The 21,094-nt window shown below is 41.5% G+C and overlaps 1 long non-coding RNA gene across 2 annotated transcripts; it reads left to right on the top strand.

Annotated features, from left to right (window-relative positions):
• The first annotated feature begins 201 nt into the window (after positions 1–201).
• On the top strand, positions 202–20,865 carry LOC122161789. 2 transcript variants are annotated; one of them, XR_006169296.1, is made up of 4 exons: positions 202–297; positions 1,162–1,242; positions 18,762–18,930; positions 20,452–20,865. It is a non-coding gene; the product is annotated as an uncharacterized LOC122161789 (long non-coding RNA). The 2 variants fall into 2 exon arrangements; XR_006169295.1 differs by lacking the exon at positions 20,452–20,865 and having other exon boundaries at positions 18,762–19,976.
• Positions 20,866–21,094: the final 229 nt, after the last annotated feature.

Below are 21,094 nucleotides of genomic sequence, written 5' to 3'. Positions count from 1 at the left end.
CCGCCGGGCCGCGCGCCCGCCCTGCCGCCCGCCCTGCCGCGCGCGCACTCCGGAAGCCGTCAGCGCCCCGCCGCCAGCCAATCGGAGCGGGCGGGCGCCTATAAACCCCGCCCACCGCCGTTGCCATGGTCCCACCATCCCCCACATGGGAAATGGCAGGCGGCGTGCCGCAGGGGTTAACTTCTGAAAACGTTTCAAATTCGGCTATCGAGAACGAAAAAGTGGCGGGGCATCCAGCTTCCGAACGTGCGTGAGTTAAGCAGCACAGTGTAGGAGCAGTCAGCGTTGCAGAGAGAGGTAAATTGGTTTAAAAAAAAAAATCAATTTTCCACATAAATTCCACATGTATACATAGATATCCTCATTTTTATAGGTATAACGCATACTTTCAAGAGAAAGCAATTTCTTACCCAGATTACCTTTTGAACTGATGCCTCCCAGAGAGGAAAGAGCTACGAGAACAGATTTTGCAGATGCTTAAGAATTGGGAATATGCTTCCCTCTGACAAATAAGCATCACTCAGAATTTGTATGCTAGCGGCCTCTGTACCTCTGTAACACCTCGCTTGTTCTGTCAGCGTGCAGAAAATGGTGTACAGGAGAATGGAGAGAAGAGATGGAGCGGGGAAGAAAGCAGAAGCTGGGAAGGGTTTTTAGTAAATAGTGTTCTAACTGCTAATAATATGGGCTAAAAGCCATATTTTGTTAAATTGCTTTGTATTTTGCATTCTTTGTTAGTGTTTCAAAGTGCATCGTGAATAATCAGAATTTGAAATCACTCAATGAATGACTACTCTTTAAGAAAAAAGCCTAATGCTGTCAGGAAGCTGAAATGTTTCGCCTTTATTTTAATGACCTGATAAGACTTTAGATAGCATCTGTATTTCAAAATTGTAAGAAACATTGCAAATACCATGGAAAAGTTTGAAAGAGACATTGAAAAATTTCTATTTTTATTATCTTTGGTTATGCAGACAAGTTGTTCTGTCTATTCCTTCCCCATTGTGAACAGGCTGCCCAAGGAGGCTGTGGATGCCCCATCCCTGGAGGCATTCAAGGCCAGGCTGGATGTGGCTCTGGGCAGCCTGGGCTGCTGGTTGGTCACCCTGCACATAGCAGGAGGTTGGAACTGGATGATCATTGTGGTCCTTTTCAACCCAGGCCATTTTGTGATTCTGAGACTTCCTGGTCATTCTGGAGCATCAGCAGCTGTACCTGGATATGAATTGCACTGTGATACAGGTAAGTTTTGCATTAATATTTTCAATTTTTCAATGTGTGACATTTTCATATTCATACAAGTGAAGGGTTTACATTGTGGCTTGATACATGTAACAGATACGTATAACAGTTGCCTTAAAAGGCAGTTCTTCACCCAGAAAAATTAGTTGATCTGTTTATCTGAAGTCACTCATCTTGTTGAATCCATTGTAAAGGGCTCAGACTGAGGAAGTAGCCTCTGCCTCCTATTCTACTGTTAGACTTGCTATGTAATTCTGGACACATGGCTTAACCTTCCCAAATCTGAGTTTAATGAGCTGGATATGTACCATGCCATATGATGCTTGTGCTCATGAATAAAGCACTTGAGCTCTGTGAATGAGAAGTGTTTCAGTTTGAGTTCTAATCCTCTGCTGATCAGTCAGACAGAATGCTTCCACTATGTTTCCTTACGTAGCGAGGCGTTCTCTGCTCTGAGATAAACTAGCCTTTATGTAGCAGACCTGAAGGAAAAAAAAAAACAACAAAGAAATGATGCATTTGCTAATTTTTCTGAGATTAAACATTCAGTAGAACTCAAAAAATATGTTTATTAGTTTAATTGTATTACATTAATATACATCCCCGCAGCTTTTATTACATAAGCCTTTTTCTACCAGGGATTTAAGTTAAGGAAGCCCAAGGGATTAATCTGATAGCTGCAGTCAGAAATCATAGTGTAATTAAAGTCACCCAGGAAACAGTAATACTGAAGTCTGCCAATCCCTGCAAAACAAATGGTTAATTTGCTGCATCTAGCATAGCATATAAGGTGACACATTAAAGGGGCACAAGTTCTGCACCAGAAATAGGCCTGTTGAGGAGGAACTTGTGCTGCACAGCGTACTGCACAGTGTAGGCATCGCTGTTCTTGCTACCAACTGTTGCTGTGTTTTTGAATAGACTTAAAAGCTTTTGGTGTTTTATTAAAGGTCACATGCAGTGCAGGAGAGGAAATGTAACGTGGCTTGCACAAAAGTCTATTTTAAAACTTTCTTTACTAATTTAGTTGGACTGAGATGCTACTTTGTGTTCAAAAGAAAATAGAAAATGCAGTGGCTGTAAAGAAGGAAGCTGCAGAGCACCAGAGCAGCCTTGTTAGTAGTAGGGAGAGACGTTTTGTCATGTTCTGTACTTGTCAGTGTCTTTTGCTGCAAGCAGGGTAATGGAGAGCATCCATTGGTACACAATTGGAGGAGAAGATCTGCTGTCTGCATGAATGGCATCAAGGAACAGCACGACATTGCCAGAAACTCTGCAGTGTCAGTATTTGTGTCGTGCTTGAGCCATTCTAATAGCATAAAATACGCAGGAGAGATTTAACTATATGCAAAATACACAAAATAATACAAAATACACTGGTATTTCTTTTGTACATAGCTCTAATGATGTATATTCTAGTTAGTGCAACTTGCTTTCTAGGTTGTAAAGAAATAAACAATAAGAAGAAAATAACATGTATTTTTTTCTATTGTCACAGTAGATTTGTACATATACTTCACAGCTTTGTTTTCTTGCTGTAAATTGCAAAGTAACCTGCATATAACATTGTGTAAATGGAAAATTTCTCTGCCAGAAAGCTAGAGCCCACTATCTGTTGCTTGTGAAGCCACAGAGAGAACTACCCACTGTTTCCTAGGAGGAGATGGAGCAGTGACTTGCTGTGGCTTTAGCGAGAGGGCGAGGCTTTGTGATAGAAGATAAGCAAAGTATGATGACTAAGTGGAGTCCTGAAGCTTTTACTGCATCTGTCTTGTACTGAGTTGAACAGATTTTTAGGAACGTGCCAGTCAGGAGACCTGCCTTCATCCTATTGTGCAGGCATAGAGAAACTATGAACAGAAGCAGGAAGCATTCAGAACAGAAAGGGAAAATGAGCTACTGATGCACACAGAGCTCTGCTTGGTATGGCAGGCAAAGGAGGATCCAGGAGGAACAGAAGACATCTCTTCTTTGTCTGATCAGCCTGAGAAAAGTCCTTAACAAAACAAAGTGGCAGCTTGGAGAGTATAAAAGCACAGGAAATGATGCAGTTCCAGTCCCACTTTCGCTTCTTTCTCAGCCTTTGCAGGGTGGGTGAGTAGGAGTTGCCTGTGCCAGCTCTGTGCAGGCTGGCAAAACTGGGGCCAGACCCTACATTGTTGAGGCTGCTTCCAGTTTTGTTTGTCAGATCGAGAAAAGGACACCCTACAGAAGTGCTGGTATTAATTCTTTTCTCTTAGTTAATCTGTTTTCTTTCCTGCTGAAGCATTTTACCTTTGTCTCTAAATTACATCATTTGTCAAAATCAAAAGAAAATAGAGATTCAAAGAAAGCACACCTTAGAATAGACTAAACACCAAGTATAATTTGCTAGATATACATGAAACAGGGGAAACAGGAACTTAGAGTATGCACCCAAATAGTTAATGTTTTAGGGGCAGATAAGCCAACACATCCAACACCCCCCCCCAGCATTGCATGGCTGTATCACCAGCATTCAGGGATTCCAACCTTTGCTAAATCTATAATATCTTTAATATCTTTGGTTATCAAACCCAAACTCAGTCATTTGCCAGAAGCAGTGTTGTAGTGGGAGCCCGTGCAGGGAATTTTCATGCTCAGAGAAGACAGCTCATGTGTCAAACTGTGTCAGGTAAGAGTGCTCAGCAGGCCTGAATTTCTGCTGAGAAAAAGGACAGGATTCTCCTCCCTGTTAGCACCACCCAGTCTGAGTCATGCAAACTGGAAGCAGTAATGCAGTTGCCAAACTTCCTCACCTCGATTCTGCTATCCGGTGTAGGCTGCACTGGGATTGCTGAGTGAGATGTTCAGATGTATTATTAAAGTATGTTAAGCACAGGATTGTGCTGTTGGGGATTTTTCCACAACATTTCTTCACCAGACAGAGAAAATCGCAGGGTAACAGTATAAACATTTATTTTTGTTGATTCATTTCCAGACAAATATGAGAACACATAAAAGTCACATTTTGCTGGATTTAGTTTTAGAATCATAGGATTGCAGAATGGCTTAAGTCAGAGGGAACCTTAAAGATCAATTAGCTCCAACTCCTCTGCTGTGGGCAGGGCTGCCCCCACCAGCTCAGGCTGCCCAGGGCCCATCCAACCTGGCCTTGACATCTCCAGAGATGGGGCACCCACAGCTCTGGGCAGCAGTGCCAGGGCCTCACCATCCCTTCAGAGAAGAATTTCTTCCTAACATCTAACCTAAATCTCCCCTCTAAAATTGAAATTTTAGTTTCAATTCTTTGTAGAATTCCAAGTGTGTTTGGCATCTACCATCCAAAATACAGACAAAGTTATATGATGGAATTCAGACATTGTAAATAGTAATGGATTTTGATCACAGGATATGATGCTACTTGGTCACAACAGCCCAGGTCCCTGTAGGACATATACTTCCATTGACTTCACTGGAATTTAGGGGCCACAGAGGCCTCCATGGTAGAGAAAATCTGTCTCTTCAGCTGTGGCTCCTTATTTGAAGCACTTTCATTTCTGACAGCCTCAAGTCATGCACTGAAACGTGCAGGCAAGGTATCCTGAGCACTGATCACCTCATTCACAGTAAGCCCCTGTGTGCTCTGCACTCTACCCCCACTTCCCTAAAACACCTGCAGTTGTTTCAGGATGCATAGCATGTGCAAAGTATTCATAAATTGGAGTTCTCCATTATGCCATCAGTAACATTTTATGGATGCTTTGTAGAGCACCTAGATAACAACCATTCGTTTTTGGGAATCTGATCTGCAAAGATTTTGAGTTCTTTTCATACCAGCTGAAGTCAGTGAAACCACCTTCTGAAAACTGAGTTCCAGATATTACAGTCTAGCAGACAAACCTGGCTTATCCCAAATTAAATGTCACCTCTGAGAGTGGAATTTAAGTGATTATGGCATAGTGGAAGTCTAAGACAGAGCAGAGGCCAGAACGTAAATGATCTGATGCCCAGCCCTGTGCATTAACCACAGTGCTGATTTTTGATTACTGTGAGGTTGGATACCGACTCTATAAGAAACAAATGCAGTTTTCAAAACTTACCCACAGCAAATGCAGAACCCTTTCTGTATTTCTTATTTCAGTTTATATAGAATACTTTTACTTGAATGAGTGGCTGAGGCAAGATGAGGTGTGAGCAGCAATTTCAGAGTGGAAAGTCCCATGGAAGCAGGATGTGAGGGCAGACAGGCAGGTGCTCAGTAAATAGGCCATGTGCACAGACACTGGGAGATGAACTCCCAGCTCCTGTGTTGCTTGGAAGCAGCATACAAGAGGTTAGGAGATGGAAGCACCTGTGTCTTGGTTTCCTAGTCAGTGGGATACAGGATTGCCCACTGTGCTTCTGTTTAGGGATAAGAACTTGAGTGAAAGTATACCACCCAACTCATGTTTCCTTGTGCTTCCTTATGAGGAAAATCTCAAGGTCTCAGACTGGATAATGATGTGGAAATGCCCACTGACAGTGACCCCAATAGCCAGGCTTACGGAAAGAAAGCCTCAGATGAGTGAATGAAGAATGTGAGGCTGCAGCCTAATTGATTAGAAGCAAAGAACTTTCAGACATCTGAAGTGTGCAGAGCATAAGGCTGTCCTCTAATTTCTCAGTTTTGGCAGCTTTGTTGCCTCTTGAAGGTAAAGCCAGTATTAATCACTGGGGGGTAAATGCAACCTTTCTCTCTTTGATCTTTCCTCCTTTAATCAACAGTTTCTAAGTGCAATAAGACATTTCAGATGTCAGCAATGTATTTTTATCTGGCAATGGTTCAGTGAGTATCCTAAAATGGAGAGGTGCGTCTATTGAAACACAGCATGGTGCTTCTGGAGGAGGAAACCATCTCCTTTTTGGATTTGTTCATTGGTCTGACAGCTTTGGATATCCATGGAAATAGGACTGTTCCTAAGATGAATCCTACACATTGCACAGTTGCTCTGCTTCCTGTAACTCATGTAAATATTGGTGACTAATTATTCTTGAAGAAACATCCTTTCTGTGTGGAGTTAGCTTTGCAAGCAAAAGAACATTAGAAGCAGCACCCTGACCAGGTCGCTAGCCAGCCAGGAGAGAGCAGGGATTGCAGGCAGGAGGTGGCAGCCTCGAGTAGCAATGAGCTGCTATCTCTGCTCAGTTATGCTCAGACCTGAACACTAATAGGAGCAGGGTACGAATAGCTTGGGGTCTGGGTCCTTGCTTTAAGCACTGCTGCTTGAAGATAGAAACCTAACTTCGTCCCTCGTGCCCAGTAATTAAAACTGTAGCTAGGCTGCTATATAGTTGCAGTGTTGGAGTTGTATGGGTTTTCTCAGAATTTTTAATATGTTGTTCAGTATCTTCAGAGGGGAAGAATGTAGCACTCTATATTTAATTCGTCGCGTTTTCATCTGGCTTTGTTTCTTCTTCTGTGGAAAATTATGTTGCAGACGAGAATAAGACCCCCCAAAATACTGTATTGTTTTGATTCTTTAATTGTCAAGCCCCATCTTGAAAAGTTGATGGTCCTCCATGGCCTGGCTGTAGCCCACAAGGAGATCTATAAGGGAATTTTGCCTCCCTTGTGAGCTACAATGAAGTAATGGCAAATGAACCTGCTTTGATTAAAAATGTCACTGACTGAAATGTTCTAATCAACAAAACCTTGCAATTATCCGCTCTCAGCAGAGAGGGGGAACTTGATGACATCATTGTTTTTTCCCTGTGAAAATGCTTAGTTGGAAAAGGACAAAAAAAGACTCAGTGAATCACATGCAACATCCCACTTGGAATCTTTGAACAGTCCCAAAGAGTGCCGTTCACTGCAACAGAGTGTAAGCCAAGAGAGTTCTGCAGCAGTGCTTTTTGCCCACTGGGTGGGTATGGTAGAAATTTTCCTTGTTCATTTTATTGTAAAATCTGTGTATCCCGTGATTGTTTTTTCCTGGAGTCCCACATTTTAAAAAAAAAACTTATTTTGGACCATTTGTCAGTTTTCTTTTTTCTTTTCCTTTTTTCCTTCTGATGCACATGAAAACTCTTTCTTTAGATGTTCACATGTAGCAAATGTCCCCTCTGACATCCTTCAGATGGAATCCTGCGATTAAACTGTGTGCACAAATATGTTCCCCACAGAGACAGTGGTCTACCTGGGCAGATATGAATGCAAGACTGGGTTTTCTGTAGTAGTCCAATCCTGTCAGACACAGAAGATACTGTCGTGAATGGTTTATCTTTTCGTTAAACAAACATTTTCCTAAGTTTGCATAAGCCATCACCCAGCTGTGACTTCCACACAGCCTCAGTAACTGGGAGGGTGTGGTGATTAAATTTCCTCGGAGACTTTCCTTCCTCCTGACTACCAGAGTAATTCATTCCTCAGCTAACATCATTTGCTTGCTTTGTTTCTTCAGCCTACATCTGCAGGAGGTACCTTGGTGAGGTTAACAGTGGTCTTTCTAATGCAAAAGAGAGATGATGTGTTGAGCCAGATTCTCTAAAGACAAAAAGGCTTATGTGCATAGATTCTGTCTGGCCCAACACCCAGCATTAGAACATGGAATCCCATTGGCCAATTCACTTCAGTATGAAAAAGAGAAGACTCCAGTTTTCTGCCATTCGAGCAATTTTATGAAAGGAGATGGCTGGGAAAGAGAATGGCTCGTTTTTTTCCCTTCAGAATGCAATTTTTCACATATCAAAATGATTTATCTGTAGTCAAGATGAGCATCTGTCTTTGTGTGTTTGTGTTTATTTTTTAAGTAAGGCCACTGAAACTGTGCAAGGATGTGCACAACCTTGTTTCATGCAGCTGAGCAGTGCTATCAGGACTTTCAGCTGAAGGGCTGAGCCTAACAGCTGTCCTGTGTAAGTGTTTGGACTAAACTGTTTAGTTTTCACTCCTTCACAGTCGTATCACTGGAACAGGGGAATGTGCCAAAAGATGTTTTGCTCAATGAAAAAGTGCAATAAATTTGAGCCTTATCAAGTCCGAAGGAGAAACATGCTTTCCTTTTTTAAAGTGTTTGGAATCCTACAGCTTCATTTCTGTTTCTTGTTTTCTTAACCTAACAGTAGCTGCAGCATTGGCTTGTGTAGAATGTCAACAGAAGTTTTGTTTCAGGTCCAGATGTGCAGAGGAAGAAGACTTTCCTTCCACAGCTCTGTGGGTCCTTCTAGCTGTCACATACTGACCTGTCACAGAGAGGTCCTGTGAGTTCTCCTTAAGTCATATTAAGCACAATTAGGTAGATTTTATCAAGCAGTTTAAAATCCTGCTGTGACATATGGCATCTGGTTCTGCATCACTTGAATTAGCACAAACTCTTCTCTTAGCACATCTGGAGTGTTAATCCTATTGAATGGTATGACCAGGTGTAAAAGAAATCATCTGTATGTGACGTGAAGCCCTGTTGCCAATGCACAGTCATACAGCATCGTGGTCGTGGCTACTGCCTGTACAAAAGAGTGGTTAATTCTATTTGGAGGGCTTGACTATCCAAGCTCTATGAACAGAAAGAAAAGGGCTGACTCATATACAAGCCAACATCAATGAGCAGAATCACATTTTAAACAAAGCTACTTAAGCAGTTGTTTTCTTATACTGAGAAAAATTGCAGGTAGATCGAAATGGTGTGTTTAAAGTACGACTTCGTGGTTGGGGGCACTAAGGAATCTATTCCAAGTGTGGAAAAAAGTCTTTACCACATATCCTCTAGAGGTTCTAAGAAGGGATAACTGGGGTGTCAGGGATAATCTTGAGCTGTGAATAGCATGAGCAGACATTTAGGGAACCCTGGCTCTCTGTGTGATAGGAAAGTCTAAGGGAAATGAGCCAGTACATCCGTGAGCAATGGAATCAGCAAAGCCTGGTTTCTGATGGGTTTGTGTCCCATTCTGGGCTCTTTCACATCTAATCTGGTGCAAGATCTGATCCAAATTTTCCCTTGGCCTGGATGGTCTTTGTGTCTGTCCTAGGACATTGTCTAGTGAACAGGGATTTGGTACATCCTTTCCCATGGCTGGAGGTGCTGTTTGGATCTCTTCATCCCAGTTAGCTGCCCACGTCTGATAAACCTGCAACAAATTTGTATCTTGAATTCTTTATTTTGGTTACAAATTTATTTGAAAAGTACACACTGGATTCAAGAGTTATTTAAAGGGGAAGTTAAAACAGCAGAATATGCCCTCATGCACAAAATACAATGGCACAGGCCTTTTGCCTTAAGAAATCAAAACAGAGAAGGCACTTTCCCCAAATATGGTAATTTCCAGCACTGGTGGTATCATTTCAGATGAGGGGGAGATGGGGAGAAGAGAGGGTTTGGAATAGAAAGGATGAATGGAAGCATGATTAAAACCAGCTTTCACTTTGTGACCTTTGAAGTTGTTCCATACAGAGCTGGCATACAATTTTACAACACTGTACACTTGTGGTAGGTTCATTTGTTCATTTTGATCTATTTTTTTATTTTGCAACTCAGTTATTTACTGGGTGAGAAAATGTATAGTTAAAATCCCAGATTTAGTCCAAATGTGTGTACAAATTATTTTTTTTTTTAATTGACTCTTTGTTATGCTGGCATTACTGGTATGATTTGTTTTGTTTAACATGTTTGTCATTCCAAAGTAATATATATTTTCTTTTCTAAGAGGAAGTTGCACTGGTATGTATGGGAAAACTAAATCCAACACAAGTCTGTGAAAGAATCTACCCAGACATGTATCTAAATCCATCTTAATAGGCACATTTTGTGAACTGGAGAGACTTTCTGTAGTTCTTATCAAATTTTTATCAAATCTTCATGCCAGTAGGTCAGAACTCCATTGTTTTGCTGGTGCTGTGGCTGACTTGAAAAATAACCTTCCTTTTATTTGAGAACCTGTAGCTGAAATGTGTGGTCGAGCTAGTCTGCTCTTTTGTCCAAGGAAGAAAAGAAAGGCCCCGATGAAAATAGAAAGGGGAAACTATTGGAAGAGCTATTTAAAACAAACAGCTGTATGTTTTTCCCCCTCTACCTTTGAGAAATTCAACTAGTTCCAAGCATGAATTTAATCTGATGAAGTTAATGTCTATTCATCTCTTGTATATAATTTCTTACATCATTCTGTGAAATAGATTTCCGTGTTCAGTTCATTATTCAATCATTACTTTTCTGATTCTGATAACCAGTCAGCCTGCAGGGTGCAAGCCCTTCTTTCAACAGTTGCAGTTGATAATATTGAACAGTACTGAGTAGATAGACTGGGATTCCCCTCTTTAAGGAATTCAGGACATCGTGAAAGCCCCAGAGTGACTCCTTCACAACACAGATGGCACGACTGGTGTGTTCAGCTGACTCTTGTCTGAGAGTGTTTGCAGGGTTGTAAACTAGCAGTATCCTGCCTGTTTGGTCTGTGTTTGCATTGGCTTAGCCAACATCAGAACCTGCTCCAGGGATAACAAAGGTAGCAGAGGTTGGGCTCTTTTGGACTTGTTAGGCCATTTTCCTGCAGTGGATGTAATGTTTGTTAGCAGATTAGAACTGAACCTTGGGTATCATAAATGAGTTGGCCACGAGCCCAGTGTGCCCTTGTGGACAAGAAGGCCAGTGGTATCCTGGGGTGCATTAAAAAGAACATAGCCAGGCTCTTCTTGGTGGTGTGTAGCGATAGAACCAGGAGTAATGGCCTACGACTTGAACACAGGGAGTTCTGTACAAACTTTGTGGTAAGGGAACAGGTTGACCAGAGAGGTTGTGGAGTCTCTTTCTGTGGAGATACTCAAGACCTGTCTGGACGCCAACCTTTGTGACCTATTGTACGGGAGCCGCCTTAGCAGGGGGTTGCACTCAATGATCTCTTGAGGTCGGTTCCAACCCCTGCAATTCTGTGAGTTTGTGGGGTATGTACAGTAAAGAAGAGCTGTCTTCCAGAGAACTCCAATTTAGTTACAAGTTCTCAAAGGCAAATCCTTACATTTAGCTGAAAGGTATTCTCCTTCCTTTACAGCGTATGAAAAAGGCCTCACAGTTTATTTCTGAAGTGAGAGGAGGGAGTATCAGCCTGTTCTTCTGCCTTTTCCATACAGAAACGTTCAACTGATACCAGTGGGTAGATGCTGCACCACAGAGCTGCAAAATATAGAATGACTGAATCGTTAAAAGAAAAGTCCTTATTCCCAACTAGCAACTCCTTCATGAGGGTTCATGTTTTTTTAATTTAATAAATATAGAATATTATTTCTTATTCATAATAAGAACCTGTCAGGTTACACTCTTGTAATTATAATTGCAGTATTCTCTCAGTAAGGACCAGGAGTTTTTCTATATAAAAACAAGCTTGGGAAGAAAAGAGAATATTGTTTGAGGCCTCCTTTAAATATCATGAGGATTAAATGCCCCTTTTCTGTCTATAGTAACACTTTCTATGGTGTGTGAATTTGGGGGTATTTGTTCTTAGCACAGTGAGTGAACAAAATGGTCCTCTTGATTCTGTGAATGGAAGAAGTCTTTTTTTGTGTGTAACCTTGGCAGCAGACATAAGTATGCTCATGGATGAAGGAAAGACAAATGATTATGGAAGCTGGAGACTGGAAGAGGACTTAGAAGTTGTATCACAACGTGTTTATTCTACCCTTAACATTCTTCCCTTGATGCTAAGTATATTAGAAGCGTTGTCTGGATCATGGAAAACAAGATCTATTCACAAAAGAGCCACACTGTGATCTTGGTGCCCCAGAGCACAGCCCAGATCCATATCAGTCACAGTTCTTCTTACCATGCTCAGTGTAAGTCCCAGCAGCTCAAATCACCTTTTCTAGTAACACTTTTGCAATTCCTTGTGTCTCCCTGTAGATCAAGCCAAAAGTAAGCTTTACACCACCACAGCAAGCCAAGCACGGGACTGCCAGCTTAGCAGTGCCTTGAACATCACCACATGGGACTTGTAGTGGCAAAGTTGTACTTAACAACTCTATTTTCATAGTACTTTGCTGCATCTCTTTGGGTCATTCATATATAATGAAATATTCACACTGTTGGAGATGGGATTCTGAGCTCAGCAGCCTTTCAGTGTGACCAACCATACTGTCCATATGTAGATGCAGCAGTTATTTTAGGTAAGTCTGTTCTGCAGTGTAGACATCGGTGAGTCCATTGTTATGAAGGAAACAGAATGATAAAACATTTAATTGATTAATTACACTATATTCATAATGCAGTCAGATCAGGGTGGGAATGAAGTCAGTAAGGAAAAATGGTGTACCTTTCCAAAAGGAATATTGTCAGTTTAACATAATAAGTGCTGCTCAAGACTATTTCACAGATCTCACTGATGAATATCTAAGAAAATCTGAAAGTTACAGCATACACACACAGAACAATTTCTCATTCCATTTGCATTTCTTTCCTCCTCCCCATATTTTCTCTCCTTAAAGCTGGCCAAGCCACACCTTTAGGGATTTTTACTCATGTCCTGAAATATAACCTCATCATTCCAGACCAATGTGACAGTCATTTAGCAATACCTCTGCAAAATATGAGGATGTTAGCAGAGTTAGCAAAAAGCATGTAGTGCAACATCTAGAAGCCAGGCTAAAAATTTAGTGCCAATGCAGGGGACATCTGCTTTTTTTCTGTACAAAATGAATAGACTGAATTACTGAGACAATAAAAATGGATTCTCGTGGTGGTATTGTACACTGCTTTGCTTTTCATTTTGAAGGGAACTCATAAGTAATGGACAAAATCAAATGAATCACCCCCTATATTTCAGCCATCTTGTCTCAGCAAATGGTCAGTAGTCAATAAGGAGAAGCAGGAACTTCAGACAATGATTTGTTCCATTTATTTTAGATGCTCATTTCAGGATAGAGGAACTCATCCTCAGAAGGAGGAAGGCACACCATCTCGTATGTGTCTTGCTTAGCTTCTAAATGAATATTACTCTAACTAGCATACCTAACCTGTTTTTGCTACTGGAATCAGATGGAAATACAGTCAGTATTTGCAAATGCAAAGCTCTATGGAAATAGAATTCATCGTTCTATATTTCACCCTGCTTCACAGAGAGGCAGAGAAGGCATTTTTTTCATCTACCCACTAAGAACAAAGTGCTGATTTGGCTCTATGATTCTTGGAAACTGTCTTTGCTCTGCTATTTCCTGTTATTTTCTCAAGCTGTGTATTTTAGATGTGAATGAGGACCAACCCTGAATCTCCTTTTGCTCGTAGCAGTGTGACATGATGCCTCGGACAGATGTAGATGTGTGTTTCTTGCCAGTAAAAAAAGGAATGGAAAATGAAAGCACAGCAGAAAGTGTTCTTGGTTTAGTTCTGAGGATTGACTCCTCACTGCCTATGGTAAACCACAGCAGCACCTTCAGTAGTGCTGACCTTACCTGACATGTTCTGACACCAATTCCCATCCCCTAGTAGGGCCTTTGGCACTTTGCATAATTGTTATTTGTTTCATCCTCAGACACACATTGCACTGGCAGACCAAGGCAGCGAGTGCTTCCTTCGGTAGCATTGGCAGGGGCTCTGAGCATCTCCTTTCACAGCTCTTTGCTGCAACCTGACATTGTGAAGCTGCCTGCAGGCCAGGCAGTGCTGCAGGACAGGCAGACAGTTCCAAACAGCATTCCTGGCAGCACGAACAGACAATTAAATTTAAAGACGAGGCACTGCCATTCATTTGAATGACTGTGGTGCTTCAGCATATTGCTAGTGCTTGTTGACATATGTAATTTACAGAATTTGGTTTGTGTGTGGTGGGAAGAGGAAATACATCACTGTGGTGATCTGACACCTCATCTGTGTCGGTGGCCTTATTTCATACCTTTTTGCATGCCAAATAGAATGAAGTGCTTTCAGAATCTGTAGATGACCTGGCAGGAGCTGAATGAGTGTCCTTAAAACCATTTGTACCGGTGTACCTTTGTGCTTTCTGTTTTGTGACCTTGGCAGATCAGTGATTGGGAAAGTTGCTCACATGCCATCTGCACCTGCTACTTTTGCCGTGCAGCAGTAGGTCATTTCCTTCCCAAACATGACTGGCCTCTGATACCAGTGGGAAATTGGCAGCTCCTCTATGAAAGCAGTAGATTCCAGTTTCTTCTTTTGGCTTTTCACTGAGATAGGAAAGGAATTGTTATGGTTATATCCCCAGCGCTCCGTGTCAGAGCTTTCTTTCCTACATAACTGCTTTTTCAATCAAGTACAATCTGTATATGGAATCATATCTTGTATTGTATAATACTATAGTACCCTGAGATCTTTTTTTTTCCAATATTGTGGTCTTAATTCTAAACAGAGCTGCACAACCTACAGTGAAAATGTTTCCTTTCTGTCTCATGGCCTTTCTTTCTCATTTCTGTGAGAAGAAGAGAGTGCAGAATAAAGTTGCTACCTTGACTTCCATGGTCTGGCTAAAGAAACAACATAGCAGGACCTTTCTCCTTGTATCTCTGTAATATTGAAAAGATGAGGTGTAGGAGTGTTCATTACTCTTCTAATTCTTTTCTCCAAAGAGGATGGAAGCTGTTGCAATTCTTCCTTACGAGGTATCCTTAAAATCAACAGGTAAGGAATCACTGTGTTGTGATTCCTTACCCCCATCTCCAGCCTCAAGGATCAGTTCTGCAAAGAGCTGGAAAGGAGCTGGGCAGCTGGCAGGGAGGAGCAGGAGGTGGTGAATTTAGTTTCTACTCTTAACAGCATGAAACAGCTGCATTGGCTTTACGTGTGGTTCAAAGAGTTGCTCTTTCTGAAAGTTAGGGTACATTGTTTGTGGCATAAATAAATAAAACAAATGTGCAGTCTTTTTCTTTCTGTCAGCAACTGGAGATGGTGATAGGACCACGTGTTTTTGCCCATGATTTCATGTAGCCTTGTTAATGAAACAGGTAATCCTATTTATCTTAATATCAAGGCAAACATCTCTCATGTTCTGTCCATCTGTTCCAGACACTAACAGCACACTCATCACCATGGTATTGGAACAGTCTGGTACACAAATAACAATCAGCAGCTATTAGCATAATATTATTACTAGATCCATAAAGCTAATATTGGCAGAGATAGGAGGTGTCGCACGTTGTGAGCTAGTTTCTCAGCAGATGTACTGTGTTCTGCCAGAATGTGATAATATTCTGTAAAAAAATCAGTAGATGGATGCAATTTTTAATTATTTCATGCAAGCAGCATAAATTGTCCATATAATATAAGTCAATGATCTCTTTTTACAATCAGTAGTTAGCAATCCATTGCTCTCTTGTAGTAAAACAGCATTTTTTAGAAAGCTAAGTGTATAAATAGGAGGAGGAATGGCTGTGAGGGTGATAGGACAAGGGAGGATGGTTTTAAATCGAGAAGGGGAGGTTTAGGTTAGATATTAACAGGAAGTTTTTCACACAGAGGGTGGAGATGCACTGGAACAGGCTGCCCAAGGAGGCTGTGGATGCCCCATCCCTGGAGGCATTCAAGGCCAGGCTGGATGTGGCTCTGGGCAGCCTGCTCTGGTGGTTGGCGACCCTGCACATAGCAGGGGTTGAAACTGGATGATCCTTCTCAACCCAGGCCATTTTGTGATTCCATGATATGATTCTAAGTCCTGTTTTTTTTCAACATTCATTACATCAAACAATGAAAGCTCCTTTTTTCCATCCTCCTAACCCTCAGTCACTGATGCAGACTGATACAGGAGCAAATCTTTGCACGCAGGAGGTCACTCATCCCAAATGTCCAGCACGTGAGACAAGGTGTACTCAGTTGGAGTAGTGTAGTGTTGGAGAGGTGGCATGTCACTGCAGCTTGCCAGATAACTGTCGTGCTGTGTCTGCACACACTCCCAATGCTTTCTGAGAGGAGTGAAAGTAGCTTTCTGCTTTGCTGGCCCACAGAAGGAACACAGATCTTTCAGATCAACAATTTCAGACCTCAGACCTCAAACCTTTCAGATTACAAGGGAAGCAGATTGCAGATCCCTCCAAAAGGTCCTGACTGTCCTTACACCCCTTCACAAATCTAATTTACACACATTCAGAAGTCCAACTTCAGGTGTTTCCTTTTCATTTGGTCGCTCTTCCTATAAGATTTGTTTTGGAGCTGAACAGCCACGCTTTTTCAATCTCTGGTATACAAATAGGTAGTTAGAAGAAGTGGATTCCTCTCAGGCGGCATATTTTTGCAGATCTGGCTCAATGAATAGCTCATATATATATATGCATATATATATATATATACACACATATATAAAGCTTTCCTTTCTTAGTCAGAATATATTCCTGGAAGACCTATTTTGCAAGCTGGTCTACTGAGACTTCTGTAGAGAAGAAAGCATACAGAGCCTTTTCAGATTGCAGCTTCACAGTTGCTGTGTTGAAAGCACGAAGCAAAAGTGAAACCGAGCTATTACAGTTCTTAGTTTTCATAAACAGCTTTTCCCTGCTTTGCTCTTCAGCAAATTCCTGCTGAGCTAACATTTCTGTTAGCATGACAGTGTCCATACATGCTCTGCTGTAATGAGAGTGAGCATCTTTGTCTGAGCTGGTTGTGATTGTGTTGAAAGAAACAGATCGTCATTGTCTCTTCCACTGAACATGAAACTTCCTTGGTCGTGCTGTTGGTTCAGTCTCCAGTCTCCATTTTCATATCAATAGCAGCTTTTTGTTTTCTTTTTATCTCACAGAATTCTGCATGTATAATAAGCTAATGAGAAACGTAAATGGCTCACAAATAATAGTGCTGCCAAACAGCTGTGTATGCATGGAGCTCAGCTGAAATGGACAGGGAGACAAGTAGGAACTGTGTTATAAAAACAGAGGATCACTCCTTGCAGCTCAGCTCTGCCTTCCACACAGCTTTTGGCTCAGCTGTGGGAAAGAGTCCAAAGTACTGGGTGACATTCATACATGCTAGATACAGAGGAGGCCACAGGACAGTATTTTTATCCTGTTATTCACTTTTATCAATCTCAGATATTAAGCAAGAGGTGCAAATTAGCATTAACCTTGACTTAAACATCTAAAAGCTATTTCCCATTAGGCTAAATATGTATATCCCACTGTGTTTCTTGCAGGGTTTGTGTCTCATGGGTGCATGCCATACTGCCCCTTTGGGATACAGTGCAGTGAGTAGGAAAAGAAATGTGTTTGAACTTGGCATAACTGCAGTAAACATAACATTACAGCTGGAACTTTCTTGGATTGCTCTTTTCTCTCTTGCTGTCATAGGCCAATTTCTTGGTTCTCTGCTGTCAATTGCTTAGAAGCAATGTTATTGAGGAGTCACTTCTGCCTCAGTTTTGTGCATTTAATGAGACTAAAAAAACTACAGCTGGACTAAATGCTGTAACCACAACTCACTTGATGTACCTCTTTTTGCCATGGACATGACTGCCCACCAAAGAAAATGAAGATGCATCACTTTCATTTTTTTAAAAGGTCTTGTTGTTTCCATGAACAGAAAGCAGTAACAAAGGTCTGTGCTTTATTTTCTTTCTGACTGCAGCATGTGTTGCAATATGACATACTGCCACTGCAGTTCTCCCTTGCTTTCTTAGTTTTAGATAGGCTGCATCCTTCTCAGCAGTCTTTTATGTTTATGATACGAAGCTTAACAGACGTAGCCATGAAATGTTATTATTTTACATCACTTTGCACAATTCTGAATGACACCTTGAGACAGGACTTGGGGGAGAACCATGGCCTCGTAGATGTGTAGAAGTGTGTGCCTCCCCACACGGAGTCAGGGGTCACTACATCTGGCAAGTGCCACATTAGTGCAGGGGCTTGCACTAGAAAAGAGCTGGCAGCACACTTTCCATTAATGAAGGATGCTGGGGTCTCCAGTAATGTTAATTACGTGTTGATGGAGAGAGCAGTAGTCCACTGCTCCTTCCAAACTCTACTCTTAGAACTAACAGCAACTAAAAATCAGCTCAGTGGAAGCTGTTGCCCTTGCAACTATGCTGTGATACAGCACATGTTCCCCATGTGCTGTATCTCTTCCATGTGGATCTCAGATCTACATTATTATCTATCTCAGATAATAAACCCCAGTGACTTTCCAACCCACTCAGCTTTGTGATGCTCCTTATTTAGTGATGATTTTACCACATCTTCTGAACCATGAGCAAGTTTTGTATTTGGACACTGAACACTAGCCATGGAATGAATATTAAATGGAACAGTACTGTGCTAGATAGCAGCTGAATCTGAATAAGCTCATGCGTTCAAAATGTGACCTGTTTTCTCCACAGTACAGAAAGAATCTCATTAGTTAATGAACATAGGCAGTGTGTGCAGGAACTGATTGTGTTTAATTGTTTATTACTTCATCTTTAAATAGCTATAAATAATTTTAGTTCCTGATTTTGGAACTTCTTTCTAATTATTTTTCTAACATTTCTAACATTCTTTCTAATTATTTTTCACCATTGTTACCAGTGGAATGTAAATATTTTCTTTTTTTTTTCTCTTTAATCCTTAGTGGCTAATTTACAGCTCCTGAAATTATATATCTGTTCTGTCTTCTTTGGTTTGCTTTTAGGGAGAAACTGGAGCTGCCTCATCAGTGCCATTTCCGTGTTGTCAGATCTCAGGAGAAGGACAGCATGGATGAATTTGTGCAACAACCCTTCCAGCCATAGAAGATTATATCTTACAAGAAAATCCACTGGTGACCTGTAAGCTTCACTGGCCATTCCTCACCCACAGTGGTAAGCAGTCTTTTGAGATCAGCAAGAATCTTTTTGGTATACCTGGAAACTAGTCTGATTATCTAAGTTTCTAAAGACATAATTTAGAACCCACCCTCTGTGGACTAAAGAATCTGTTTAGTGCTTGTTTCTTGTCTTGGCTGTTCCATGATAGTGAGCTTTACCACTTGAATTCACTGATTGAAGTTTTAAGCTGAATTTATTTTATTTCTTCTTTCAAATTCTGTTACCAAAATTCAGAGTATTTTGCAGTCCAAAAACTGTTCTTTGCTTCATCAAAGATTTTATTAAACTGGTCTGTCCCATCCTCCTCACAGGACTGTAGTGATGCGTATCCTTGTATGATACAGATAACAGGAATTACGAGATTGGCTCTGAAATAATAGGGATGATACTTTATCCTCATCTGCCATCTGAAGGAATTGGAGTAAAGGCTGTCAATTACAGATCTAATTGACTAGCCTTACAGATGTGCTGTGTTAGGATGAAGACATTTGGTTCTTAACAGACACAGAGCCCAAGCTTTCTCACTGCATTTCTGTTACATGTAAGGATTAATGCTGAACAACAGTGATAACAGATGAATCCCATCTGGTTTTCTGTTATTTGTTAGTTCAATTCAGTGTATAACTACTCACAGTTTAGTCTGCCAGCCAAGGAAGGTATGCAATTATCAACAATACTGATAGGACAAACCTGTTATGTAAGCATACTTTCAGATCTCTCTAAATTCCATAATAAAACTCTTGAGGTGAAATGCACCAGCTTACAGAATGATTCAGCATCAAGGAGAGGTGTGCTTCAGAGCTCTGGGTAGACTAAATGTCCTTGCTGACTGATCCCGTGCCTTCCAGTTGATCTCCTTCCTGTTGCCTCTTTCAGGCATGAAATATAGCAGGATACTTACGAGAAGTAGAAACAAGAAAAACACAGAGTTGTAAGGAAGATTTGTGTTTGGAAGACTGTGGGGGCCCAAGCATGGCATGCACTGTATTTGGGGGTGGGGAGGGTCTCGTTAGTGTGACACCTTTGAGCTGTAACTTGTTTCTCCAACTGTGTATCCAATCACTGGCATGGCAGGAGTCCAAAATAATCCTCTTTGGAGAGAGGAAAGTGCCTATGGAGCTGGGCTGAAGTTGTTTGTCTTCCCTCATGAAGATAGGTGTAGTGTGGGAGGTGGTTCCTCCTTCCTCCCTGCATCTTTAGCCCCTGTGAAAACTGATAATTCCATGAGACGGTCAACTATGCAACTGCAGATCCACAGAGCATCACAGAAGTCTGAGATGCTCTCTCCCGACACACAGCTAAGCAGTACACAGACATGCAAGCAGCTTCACAAACTTGCTAACAGATGCCCCATACCAAGTTAAGTGAAGTTAGTGATGGGTGAGTTGGGAGAATGATGGCCCAAAAAGCTGATATTGAAGAAAAAGGATGAGGCAGTGGAAGATGAAAGGAAGTACAGATGCTGATTTGATTTGCCATTGTTTGCTAGAAATGTATCCTTTTGCCCACTTCTAGATGCCATACAGATATATAAGAAAACTGCAGCCTGTCAGTCTAACCAGGTGAAGCTCTCCTCCAGTGCCCTGGCATCAAAACTCAATAAAACAACCTTTGGTATTAAATCCATGTCAGTGTTAAATAACATCTGTGCCAAGCAGGGAGGTGCCAGCCATGTTGGATGAATACATGCCAGAGCATTTAGATGATAACTGGTGTGATGAATTAAACTCTTACACAAATAGATACCTAAGCAAAGAGCACGGTGACCAAATTCCATCGTGCACTACCCTGTTATCTCCACTGGGTTGCAAAATGCTTGAGTCAGAGGCAGGAGATGGCCTTTGGCATTATCTGTGAAGAATATTACGATCCCCACTAAGTAAACCAGTGTGGTTTTACTTCCTGTTGTTCTTGGGCCTTTTTCAAGCAAGCTTTCTAGCAGTACTCTGCCCCAGTGTTTATGTGGCAATCAGCTGAAGTCTGCATTAGGGTTTATTTCCAGGAAGGGAACCAGGGCTGAGGCATCAGGTGGCTCAGGGTCCAACCTCCTGTCACACAGCTGCTGTCCTCAGGCTGAGCTGCCATGACAAAAAACAAGATACAGAACCCATCCTTGGATGGCACAGAGCCACAGACACCAAACACATCGGTTTGAGCT

The sequence above is a fragment of the Centrocercus urophasianus genome, unplaced genomic scaffold, assembly GCF_019232065.1.
Source record: "Centrocercus urophasianus isolate 14NV4802_14NV808 unplaced genomic scaffold, USGS_Curo_1.0 seq_10, whole genome shotgun sequence".
Lineage (NCBI taxonomy): Eukaryota > Metazoa > Chordata > Aves > Galliformes > Phasianidae > Centrocercus > Centrocercus urophasianus.
The sequence above is the reverse complement of the archived record's forward strand: the minus strand, read 5'-3'. Positions and strand labels throughout refer to the sequence as shown.